Source organism: Galeopterus variegatus, unplaced genomic scaffold (genome assembly GCF_000696425.1).
Source record: "Galeopterus variegatus unplaced genomic scaffold, G_variegatus-3.0.2 Scaffold8406, whole genome shotgun sequence".
NCBI classification, from domain to species: domain Eukaryota; kingdom Metazoa; phylum Chordata; class Mammalia; order Dermoptera; family Cynocephalidae; genus Galeopterus; species Galeopterus variegatus.
Genome location: NW_007734517.1, coordinates 12,070 through 23,927, shown reverse-complemented (window position 1 = coordinate 23,927; position 11,858 = coordinate 12,070). Strand labels below are relative to the sequence as shown.

Below are 11,858 nucleotides of genomic sequence, written 5' to 3'. Positions count from 1 at the left end.
AAAAAAAAAAAAAAAAAAAAAAAAAAAAAAAAAAAAGAAACAATTATCTGCTGTTTATGTTACAATTCATTGAAGGGGTTTCAGGCAGTGTGGCTCCTGCCCAGGATTACTTTAGTAAAATAGCCCTTGTAAAATGTATTTTGTTTTGCTTGATGTTTTTCTGTAAAGCCCTCTGTTTGCCTAGAATGAAGATATGAGACTGTGCTAGGGATAGTCACTATGCTACACTAAGATTGTCCCCTAAAGAGACTAGGTCTTACCGGTTTCTTTCTCTTAATAATTCACACCAAAGCTGTTACGTACACTGCCTTACAGTGAGCAAGGCAGGTGTCTTCAAAGGGAGGTGGCAGCAGCATCTTGTCTTGGGTCGTTGGAACCAAGTGGGGTGAGGAGAGAGTCTGTGTAGGGTAGAAGTAGCAGCAGCTTGGCAAAAGTGCAGCAGCTTGGCAAAAGTGCTGCAGGCTGAACAGAGTAAAATTATCTCCAGTGTTTTAAATAATTAGTCAGGGTTGTCTCTACATCTGGACAGATCTTTTTTACACTTTGTCAAGAAGCAGGCAAAATGTGTGTGTGTTTTTCCCTAATGGACTTATGCGGCTACACTAGAATATGCCCTTTTTTGTATGTCAAAGAGCTAGGTGTTACTGTTGTTTTTTCTTTAGCAAAACCTGCCGGAGTTGAAGGGCTTTAGCTGATTGTCAAGAGCAACCTTTTTTTATCCATTTTTTAAAAAATCCTCAGTTAAGGTATGATTTACAAGTGAATCATCTGATCATTCTATGATTTTTTCTATTACCAAAAATCAGCATAAAATAAGACTCCAAAATGAGAAAACAATTTGCTATATTTTATCATTAAAGTAAGCATAAAAAATAAGTTTGATAGAATATTTAAAATAATTATATCAGGAAGTTTATGTGTAAAACAGAAAAATTGAGTTTTTTAATTAAAAAGAAACAAAAAAAGACACTTATTTTACATTTAAATTACATTATGGAAAATTATTTGCAAAACATTTTTTTTTAAATTCATTTATTATTTAATTATTTATTTACACTCTAAGATGTTGTGGAGCACTTGGTGGGGAGGGGGAGAGGGAAAAGGTGAAGGGGTATAAGGTGGGAGGAGGAGGAAGGGGGGCCATGGTCAAGGCCCATAGCATCCCCCTCATTCTGGCAGGGGAGCCCAGGGCACTTCCAGCGACAGCTCAGTGATCATTGCTGAGCTGGATGAGGATTCTGGGTGATGTGGCTGATGCCCTTGGCCCCCCTGCGGCCTTGGCTTTAGAGCCTGAGGCGCTTTCAGTGGTGGCCCAGTGGTGGTCACTGAGCTGGTTAAGGAAATCAGGGGGCGTGGCTGAGGCCCTCTGACCCCCATCTCTGGCTCAGGAGCCTGGGGGGCTTCTGGTCCTTCTAGGTTTTAGAGGTGTTCTTTGGTGGTGGTAGACTTTTCCTGGTTAATATCAGAACTTTGATCTGTGGGTTTTTTGTTTGTTCTTTCAGTTTTGTGTTGGGTTATTAGATGCTTCCACCTCTTAAACTCTGCACTAGTACTAATTTGTTGTCCTGTGGTTACTTCTAAACTGGGGGAACTTCTTGTGGGAACCAGCACTTGAGCCCTGTGTTTGAACAAAATTGCTGCTTAGCTCCTGATTCTCTGGGGAAGCCTTTTTGTGCAGCTCAGGTTTTAATTGTTAACTTCATAAGCACTTCCATTGCTTGTGAGGTCTGGTGCACCTGGGTTGTGTGGAAACCTTGGTCTGGGCCTGAGTCTCTTCAGCAAACTGCACCCCCTGCAGTTCTATATTCCTGACCAGTCTCCACTGAGTGGGCTTGTGCTGATTGAAGGGCAGATTAGCTGTCCTTGCTGTGCCCCAACATTCCCCTCATGAGCCTGTCTCCCCCACTGCCTACACTCCGAAATACTTCTAATGAGATGGGCCATGCACCAGTCCCTTGAAATGACTCATCAGCCTCTGAATGGCTCCTTTTTTCAGTTGTCTCTGTCCTCTCACTCTTCTATGGACCCACAGGAATCTTATTATTGGTCTTGCTGGCCTGGGGGCCACCAAAGCCCATTTCTCCCCTGCAGCTTCCAAGCAACTTCATATGAAGGGCACAGCAGTAGATTTTGCCACCTCTTGCTCCATGTGCTCACCAGGCCAGCCTTGAAGTGACCAGGCTCAAAACCGTTAGAGTGGTATTTTCGTTCTCTCATCATGGCTTCTCCTGCCTTCATGAACTCTGTAGGTCTCTCCTCCTCTTCCCTTGAGGTTTATCAACCCCAGTTTGGCAATCACTGCTTTTTAATAGTTGTAAATTGGTTGATTATGGAAGAGGGTGACACTGGGGACCATGTACCCTGCCATCTTAATTGGAAGACAGTTGGCAAAACTTAATAGCAATTCTCAAGTACTGAGTCCAATAATTTCTTGAAGAGGACTATAATCTGGGAAAGTAAAGTCATTAGCATACCCAACTCTAGATGTTATTCCATTATATGTCAACACCAGTGGCTGAGGCAATAGCTTCCTGTGACATTTGCTTGAAGCCGTAGCAAATCAGAGGCAATGCTTACCCCCAGGGTTTCATTGTCAGGGGGCTGTACCAGCCATAGAGACTTTACTAATCTGCAGTTCTCTCTCTCTTACCACCTCAAGCAAGTACAAATCTTTCTGTGAACTTTTTGAAGCACCTCATACATTTTTGTTCCCCTTTGTAGACAAGACCAGGCAGTCCCCACATACAGTCTAGGGCACTTTACTGCCAGTATCTGCTTGCCCTCACTCACATTCCCAGTGACTGCCAAAAAGGATAAGCAAACTGTCCAAAGAGGGAGCAACCCCCTTTAGAGAGAAAAACCATAGATTTAGGTTATTTTATTGCCAAGGTAGCTACTCCCCTCAAGAACAAGACTTGTGATAAAAGTTGAGCTGAAAGCGAAGATGCCTCTCATACTTATTTGACCAACTGCATTTTTTCTCTTATTATTACCTTCAGAGTTCTTATTAGAGTATTTATTAAATTCATTTTTGCTTCTTCAATTTCTAATTTGCACCTGAATGGCCAATTTCGATTTTGATATTTTCCTCATTTAAAGATTTTTTTTTTTTTTAATTTTGAAATATGTGAGTTTTTTTGTTTTCTGGGTTTTTTTGTTTTGTTTTGTTTTGTTTTTTTGTGAGTATGTCTTCATTTCATCAATTACAAGTACAGTAGTTTTACTCAGGGGATGGAATTTAATTTCTTTCTTCAGGTATCAGTAAGATATTTGCAGCCAAATTCTAATCTTTTTATTTCTCTTTGTGGCTTCAGTTAACATAATTCCCCCTCTAAAACTGAAAAAATAATAATTTCCACTAAATTTATTGAGTTGTCTTTATATTCAAGACATTGTGCTAAAATTTTACATCCAGGTCCTCATTAAATCTTCACAACACTCCATGCAGTAGGTATCATTAATAATGTCATTATGCAGATGGGAAACTGGGATTCTGAGAAGTCAGTAGCTTGCCCAAGAGCCCCTATAATTGGCAGGATCAAAATTTGGACACAGGCTGTCTGACTCCAGAGCTTCAGCTTGGCACCATCTCATCAAGAATTTGCTAACGATTTTCTTTGGCTTTCTCATTTTTATCAGAAGTTCAAATTTAACTGCGCCTGTCATTACTATCACATTGTTAGATGCTAGAAAATATCTCTTGTATTTTTCTTTTTAATAATCACTACTGATAAAAGCCAATGTTTGTTTGTTTGTTTGTTTTAAATTGTGACTACCTGTAGCAATTAGGGTTCTCCAGAGAAACAGAACAAATAGATACATAAAATCTATCTATAGCTATATCTATATCTATATCTACACATTTACAGATTCAAATTAAGTAGATGGCATTCATGACTGTGGAGAATGGCAAGCACAGAATCTGCAGGGAAGACCAACAGTCTGGAAACCCAGGCAGGAGTTAATGCTGCAATCTTTTTTTGATTTTCGTTTTTCTTCTTTCTTTTTCTTTCTTTCTTTCTTTTTATTGATTGTTTGTTTTACTGCTTTCAAACAAATCTTCCTCCTTGTGTTCTATACAGAAAAGGGGGCGGAAGGCAGTGCACAGGGGCTAGAAGAGGGTGGCAACACGGTCTGTCTCCACGTCGTCCGGGATGATATCCCACATGATGCTGATCTTGGACAGCTCACCGTGCTCCATGGTGCCGAGGTACAGGTGGTGGTTGAGCAGTTCCTGGTCAAGGATGTTCCTCATCGCATTCTGCAGAATGTGCTGGTCCACATGCAGCATCTGGAAAGCAGAGGGGCTAAGGCTGGCCTGGTGGGGCTGTGTGGTGGTCAGTGCATCCTGTAGCATCAGCAGGAGCTGGTAGGTCTTTTGCTGCGTGTGCGGCAGCAGCCCAGTGCCACAGTCCAGCATGGCAAACCACATGATGTGCTTGTTCTCCCACATGACTGACTTTTGCGTGGCCCCCTTGCTGGTCTCCCAGCATGGAGGCCTCTGGAATGTGTTCACATGGGCCACATGTGGAAGTCTTCCAGGTACAGCAGACGCATGCCCCCGAAACTCTTTCCTTGGCTTCCAAGCAGGTATATGTACACCAGGAGGTTGCAGTCCCAGTCAGAGATCCAGAAGCCTGGCTGGGCATTGTCCACCATAAAGTCCATGCTGTACATTTCCAGAGGCTTGGTGTTCTGGGCCACGAGGCTCAACGTCTTGCTCTCCTCCTGGCAGCACAGCAGCGAAAAGCTCTTTGGGATGTCTGCTGCCAGGATGAAGTTCTTGAAACTGATCGTCTGGTAGATGAACAGCTGGGTGTCCAAGAAGGCCATGCACCTCAGCTTGCTGGCCCACAAGCTCCAGAGTAGGATCTTCTGGCCAATGGCCAATATCAGATTGCCTTGCCGTGGCACAGGGCCTTCACTGTCCCCTTGTGCAATTTCTCATAAAGGACCTTGAACTTGTTCTTTGTCAAGGGCTGGCCAGGCTCAGGCACAACCTCAAACACGTCCATGATCAGGATATGCCCATGTCATGTGATCTCCTCCCCCTACATAAGGCATGTCTCAGTCCCCACCTAGCCCTTGAGGCTAGACACAGTCTTCTTGCTGCACAGCAACAGCATGTTAGTGATGGTCATGTGCTCTCGTTCTTCCAGCTCCATACTGGCATTGGGAACGGCTTCCCAGGGGACCTGGGTGTTGAGCTGGATGGAGAAGGTCTTCTGCTGGGGATGGATGTATCCATCATCTCTCTCAATGGTCGTGAACTCCTTCTACTTGCCAGTCATGCACAGGATGTGGGTGCACGGCATGTTGGTGCTGATGGTGACCACGTACACCTTGGACTCCATGTGGTAAGCCACGTGACAGGTCATGAGGTGTCATAGGACAAGTAGGCAGGCAGGATGCTGATCCTCAGCTCTGCTATTTGTTGAAAGTTCAGGAAGCCACAGAGGCAGTTGATGTTGAGAAATGGGGCAAAGGAGTCAATGGGGATGTACATGCCAATAGGGTGCAGCTATAGGGCCTCCTGTCTAGTCACAAGGAGCCAATGGGGCAAGAGACCACAGATGAGCACCGCTGAATAGCCATAAATGTTCTAGAAGCAGTGGAAACACACCACGTGGCCACAGCCCCAGACCCCTCCCTGGTGCTGCCACCTTCTGCCTTCTTGGACTGCTTCAGTTTCTTTTCATGCAAGTTGATGTTGTGGAAGACCTTCTTGAAGCAGACTTTGATGTTGTCCTGACCGAGCTGAGAGTCATGGGGGAAGGCCGAGTAGATGAGCAGCTCCTGGTCCACGTGCACCTCCCTGGTTCCATTCTCTCTCACCAGCAGGCACCAATGGGTGGGCTCTGCCAGGAAGGACAAGGGGTCTGCATCAGCAGGGGGCAGGCTGCTCCTTCCAGACTCCTTTTTACTGGAGCAATGCTGCAGTCTTGAGGCAAAATTTCTTCTCTGAATCAAAACCTCAGTTTTTGCTCCTAAGGCCTTCAACTGATAACAGGAGGCCTATTCACATTCTTGAGGGTAATTTTCTGTAGTTAAGTCAACTGCTTATAAAGTTAAACACATCTACAAAATATCTTTACAGAAATACATAAATTGATGTTTGATTAAATACCTGGGTACTGTAGCCTACCTAATTTGACATATAAAATTAACTATCACACTACCTATAGCAAGAAGTTGACAATTGTTTCTCAAAAAAATAATTTAAATTAATGTGGTAGTTTACCAGTCTACCTGTGGAAAAAAAGCCAAACATTCCATATAATATTGCTTCACAAATTTATAAATTTTCTTACTTACCTTTATATTAGTTGCAAAATCCTGATCGGAATTAAAAACCATATTAATGAGTTTTAGTTATTTAGTAAGGTATGTTGCATCACAGTGATTCTGAAGAGCTTTCTGTCTCAAAAAAATTAATTTTATCAGTGCTGTTCACCTTAGCCTTCATACACATGCTATATGTATTCATGTCACTCGTTCCTGTTATTTTTTTATCCCATCAGATAAATTGTTTCTGAAAACTTTCTGACATTATATTATATGAAAGTTCTTGCCACCAAATACTATAATTTACTTGATCGATTTTTTCTTTATGTCATCATTATAGAATATGTAGGTTGGCTTTCATTTGATGAGTTTCCATGTCTGTTCAATTATCTTGTTAGATTGATCAAATCATCCATTGACTCACTCATTTATTCAAAGATTATTGAGCACTTTATAGGTGCTGGGAATACAATAGTGGGAAAAAGGGAAATTATTCTCACCCACAAAGAATTTAGTTGTTTTGAGAAAAATATATTGCATTATTGCTTTCATGATATTTTTTTCTTTTACAACCACATCATTTTCATTAAGAAATTGGGTTGATATACTCTTCAAACTATTTTCTAGAGATCAAAAATGTCTTGCCACCTCCACTACTGTCCCCTGGAAGAATCTTACATTATCTCTGGCCTGCATTATTGATTATTGCAATAGTCTCCTAAACGGTTTCCCTGCTCCTGTTCCTGCTATGCTGTCTCTTGCTCTGAAGAAAGGATGATGTCATGTTTGGAGCTGTCCTTTGAAGAGACCTTTGTGGCAAAGAATTGAATATGATTGCTGACTTTATTTTAAATATTTTTCAAAATGAAAATAATACAACTAGAAAATTTATTGACCCTTACAAGAAACTGAATTTCTCTTAAAAATGTGTCAATCAGTAATACATATTTAAGTTGAAGCACTGCAGTGAGTTGAATGGTGGCCCCCCCAAAATATTTGTCTATGTCCTGATACTCAGAACCCATGACTGTTACCTTTTTTGGAAAGGATCTTTGCAGATATAATTAAATTATGGATTTTGACATGAGGAAATCATCCTGCATTATCCAGGTTTTCCTTAAGTCCAATGACAAGTGCCCTTATAAAAGTGAGGTAGAAAAATATTAGAAGAATAGAAGAGAAGGAGACAATGAGACCACAAAAGCATAGATTGGAGAGATTCAGCCATAAACCTAACAATTCTGGGGCAGCCACCAGAAGATGAAGAAACAAAGAACGAATTTCTCCCTGAGCAATCCCACAGTGAATATGGTGCTGAATTTAGGACTTCTGGCCTCCAAAACTGAGAAAGTACAATTCTCTTATTTTAAAGAACTGAATTTGTGGGATTTGTTAGAGAAGTCACAGGAAAATAACTCAAACAGGATTCTCAAGAGAAACAAAATCAATATGGTAGATAGATAAGAAAGGATTTATTAAGGGAATTGGTTCATACCATTATGGAAGCTGAGAAGCCATTAAAAGAACATGTTACTGTTTATAAGCAGTAATCAGCTCAGAACCAATCATATTCTTTAATACTATCATATGGAGTTGTAAAACCTATGTAAATGATTGAACAAATATATTCTACCAAAACAAATACAATCTACAATGGAAGAATTACATACTTAGAATTTATATTTTATCAATCTAAGATTAAATTCTTTTTACAAGAGAATAATATCACTAAGGTCCTGGTTAGTGTCTGTAAGTAGACACAGAATATAAACACTATTTATTTAACTCAAAATAATGTTATACAGGAGAACCATCCAAATAGAAAGTAAAATAACTATAGACTCATTAAATAATGTTAGGAAAATACATGTTCAGTTTTAAATGTGCACATTACAAAATCTTTTGCATACTGTGAGAAATTAAGAAGATTTTGAGCCTATGGTCAGTTATAGATAATATTCATACTTATAATTAAGAAGTAATTATAATTTAATCTATGAGAACTGAACCATGGGATATGTCAATTCTGTAGTGGTAAAAAGTGGGTTTTTTGTTTTTGTTTTTTTTTTAAGAACTAGGTTGTATTCATCTCTACTGCTACTATTGAAATCAGTAAGCATAAATACTAAAATATTAAATATAAACAGATGGATATTCTGAATAAAGAGATTTTAAAAGTATTCTGAACTGATGTATTACCAACAGTATAGCTTTACATCAGGGTTAAATCTGTCTGTGTTATCCAAATTTTACACCTACTTCTCCTGCTGCTTCAGCAGAAGAATTATCTAAGTCATTACACAATGAATTTGTTAGGACTAGATGTAGTTGTGAGCAAAAGAAGAAATCCATTTTTTTCTTCTCTGTAAGTTTGAATATAGATAACCAATAATTATTAAAATGTTACATGGAATCCAGGTTATTTCACCTTTGTACCAAACTATTCTTAGGATTTTCCCTTCATCTTTAGGATTCAAGAAGGAGTCTGAGGGATCAGATCCACTTTCCAAGCAGCAGGATGGGGGTCAGGGTAAGAGAAGGCAAAGGTCTCTCACAAGTTCTTTCTGAAGAAAGATTCTCAGAAGTTTCCACAATCTCATACTATTGCTAACTGCAAAGACAACTGGAGAATGTGGTATTTATCCTGGGACATTATTTTTTAACTTATTTTTAAATGATAAATAATAATTACTTACATTTATAGGTTACAATGTGATGTTTTGATCTCTGTATACATCTTAGAAACATGCAATTAAGTGAATTGGCATATCCATCACTTCACCAACTTATTTTTAGTTTTGAAGATGTTAAAAATCTATTTATTCTTTTAGCAGTTTTGAAATAGAAAATAAATTATTGTTAACTTTGGTTTACATACAGTGCTATAGATCACTAAAACTTAATCCTCCAGTCTAACTAAAACTTTGCATTCTTAGTCAATATCTTTTCTTTCCCCATGCTTCAGCCTCTGATAACCACCTTTCTACTCTTTGTTTTTATTATATTAACTCTTAGATTCCACATACAAGTGAGATCAAACAATATTTGTCTTTCTGTGCCAGGCTTATGTCACTTAGCACAATGTCTTCCAGTTGTATTCATGTTGCCACGAATGACAGAATTTTCTTCCTTTTTAAGGCAGGATAGTATTCCACTTGTATATATATCAAATTTTCTTTATCTATTTATCTGATGATGGATACTTAGGCTGCTCCCATAACTTGACTATTGTAAATAATGTTGAACAAAGAAATGAGTCATGTCCCAGGAAGGACAGAGCAGGATGGCACAAGATTTTATCACATTAGTCAGAATGGTGTGTAACTTGAAAGTTATAAATTGCTTATTTTAGGAATTTTCCACTTAGTATCTTGAACTTCAGTTGACTGTAGATAACTGAAACAGTATAAAGTGAAACTGGGGATAAGAGGAGACTACTGTATTATTGCATTGTAGTCTATCTCTTCCTTTAGAGCTATGAGTATTTGCTTTTTGTAGTTAGGTGCTTTGATGTTGGCTGCATATATGTTTACAATTGCTATAACTTCATGATGAGTTGACCCCATTATCAGTGAGTTTTATATTTTTATATATTTTCATGTTGCTACTTAGCAACCTTGTTAAGTGTGAACAAAACCAATGCCATTTTGTGCCACACCTGCATGCTGAATTCTGTTTAACCTGATTCCTTTGTTTCACTGACCAGTTATACGTCAACCTTAGGACAATCTATAAAACAAATATCAGTTTCAGAGAGTGAATGATTTATTACAACAGGTGGCATCGGTGGTCTCAGCACTAACATCACAAGACTTCCTGCCTCACAACTCACAAGACAGTTAGTGATTGATGTTATCAACTTATTTTTCTTAGCCTGTTTCCTAGATGTTATTTTTGGTAACAGAGTTTGGCTATAAAACTGAATTTCAAAGCACAAAGGAGGGGCCAAGTGACTGTTGCAATGGCTTTTTTTGCTTTCCCTTTTACATTATTTACTCCTGACCCCTTCAGTCACTTTGCCTAAATGCAGAGAGCTAGAGCTCTGATCTGCTGTAGAAGTCTGATTCTTTGCTATGTGCAGCCTTCCTGTATGTAAGTCACCCCAATTAATAAAAATATCTGATTACCAAATAGACCTACCCAATTCCTTTGTTGATCTTAAAATACATTCTCAATTTAAAGGGCATTATATTATAACTCCATCCTTGCACAATTGTCTTGTCAGTCAGGAGACTAAGAGGGAAACAGACATGAGCAACGAAGGGAATGTAGTGGGTGGAAACTCAGTCTCCATGGGGGAAATTCCAGGCTGGCCAGCAGCCTCTAGGTAGGGAGACATAACCAGGTGTTTTGAATGCTTCAGCCCACCACATAAGTATGGGACTGGCCCCCAAATGACTAAAGGCTTATAGAACATTCTAACCGAAGAGGTCAAGAATAAAAAATGGAAAAGGGAAAGCAAACAAGCCATTGCAATGATCATTTGTGTTTTGAGCTTTCAGCACAAAGAGTGAGCTGCTGCTGTGGCAGAAATTAGAACAGACTAAAGAGAATTTAGCCCTGGACAGTGATGTAATCAAGATTGTGGAATCAGGCTGGCTATTTAGCTTAGTTGGTTATTGTACTGCCTTGTAACAACAGGTCAAGGGTTCAGATCCCTGTAGGCCAGCTGAAAAATAAAAACTGGTGGAATAGATAATTCCTATCATTGCTTCTCCCCACAAGTAACCAACTTACAACTATTAAAAAGCGACTTGGGACTGTCTGGAACTACAGAAAGAGGAGGAGGGACCACTGGAGTTTGTGAAAGTTCAAGAGGTGATGACAAGAGGGTGTAGGGATGGCACCTATTGTTCTGAGAAACCTTGGTCAATTCTGAGCCAGGTGGGGGAGGTGAAGACTGGCTGCTGCACAAGGACCAAAGCCAGAAAAAGCCACAGCAGCACTTTTTGCATAACCATGCTAGGAGTCTTCAGGGGAGAAGAGAGCTTCAGAGTGCTCCATACTAGTCCATAAGCCATAGAGACCACTGGCTGGATTCCCGTAAGCCCACATAGGAGCAGACAACTGTAGCTGCTGGGCAAAAGAGCCACCCAGAGGTTGGTGAATTATTGTGAGGGACATTAACATAGCCTGCCCCACAGGAAACAGTTGGAATGCAGGAGAAAGGCTGGCCCACCAGTGGAACACTTGGCACAAAGAGGGCAGCTGTGGAAATTGATCAGGGTGGTAGAACTGCAGTGGATGCAATTTTCAAGAAAAATTTAGTCCCAGGTCAAAATTTCCATATAGCTCAGACCCATTAGTGATTAATGATCTCCAAAAAACAAACAAACAAACAAACAAAAAACAAACAACACCAACAACAAAAAACCCATACCAGATCATCATCAGCAAAGCAGAAATTTATCTCAAGTTCAGAGTTCAAGGTTTGGTTCAAGAATAGGAAATTCCCCCAACTTGGGAACTAACCACAGAACAGCACATTATTTCCCATGCAGAGTACAAGTGGTGATGGTAGTCATTAAGCCACCACAAAATAGGAAAAAAAAAAAAAAAAAAAAAAAAAAAAA

General features: G+C 39.7%; 1 pseudogene; it reads right to left on the bottom strand.

The window, feature by feature from the left end:
- Window positions 1-4,111: 4,111 nt before the first annotated feature.
- Window positions 4,112-6,357, bottom strand: LOC103608430 (annotated as a pseudogene).
- Between the last annotated feature and the right edge of the window lie 5,501 nt (window positions 6,358-11,858).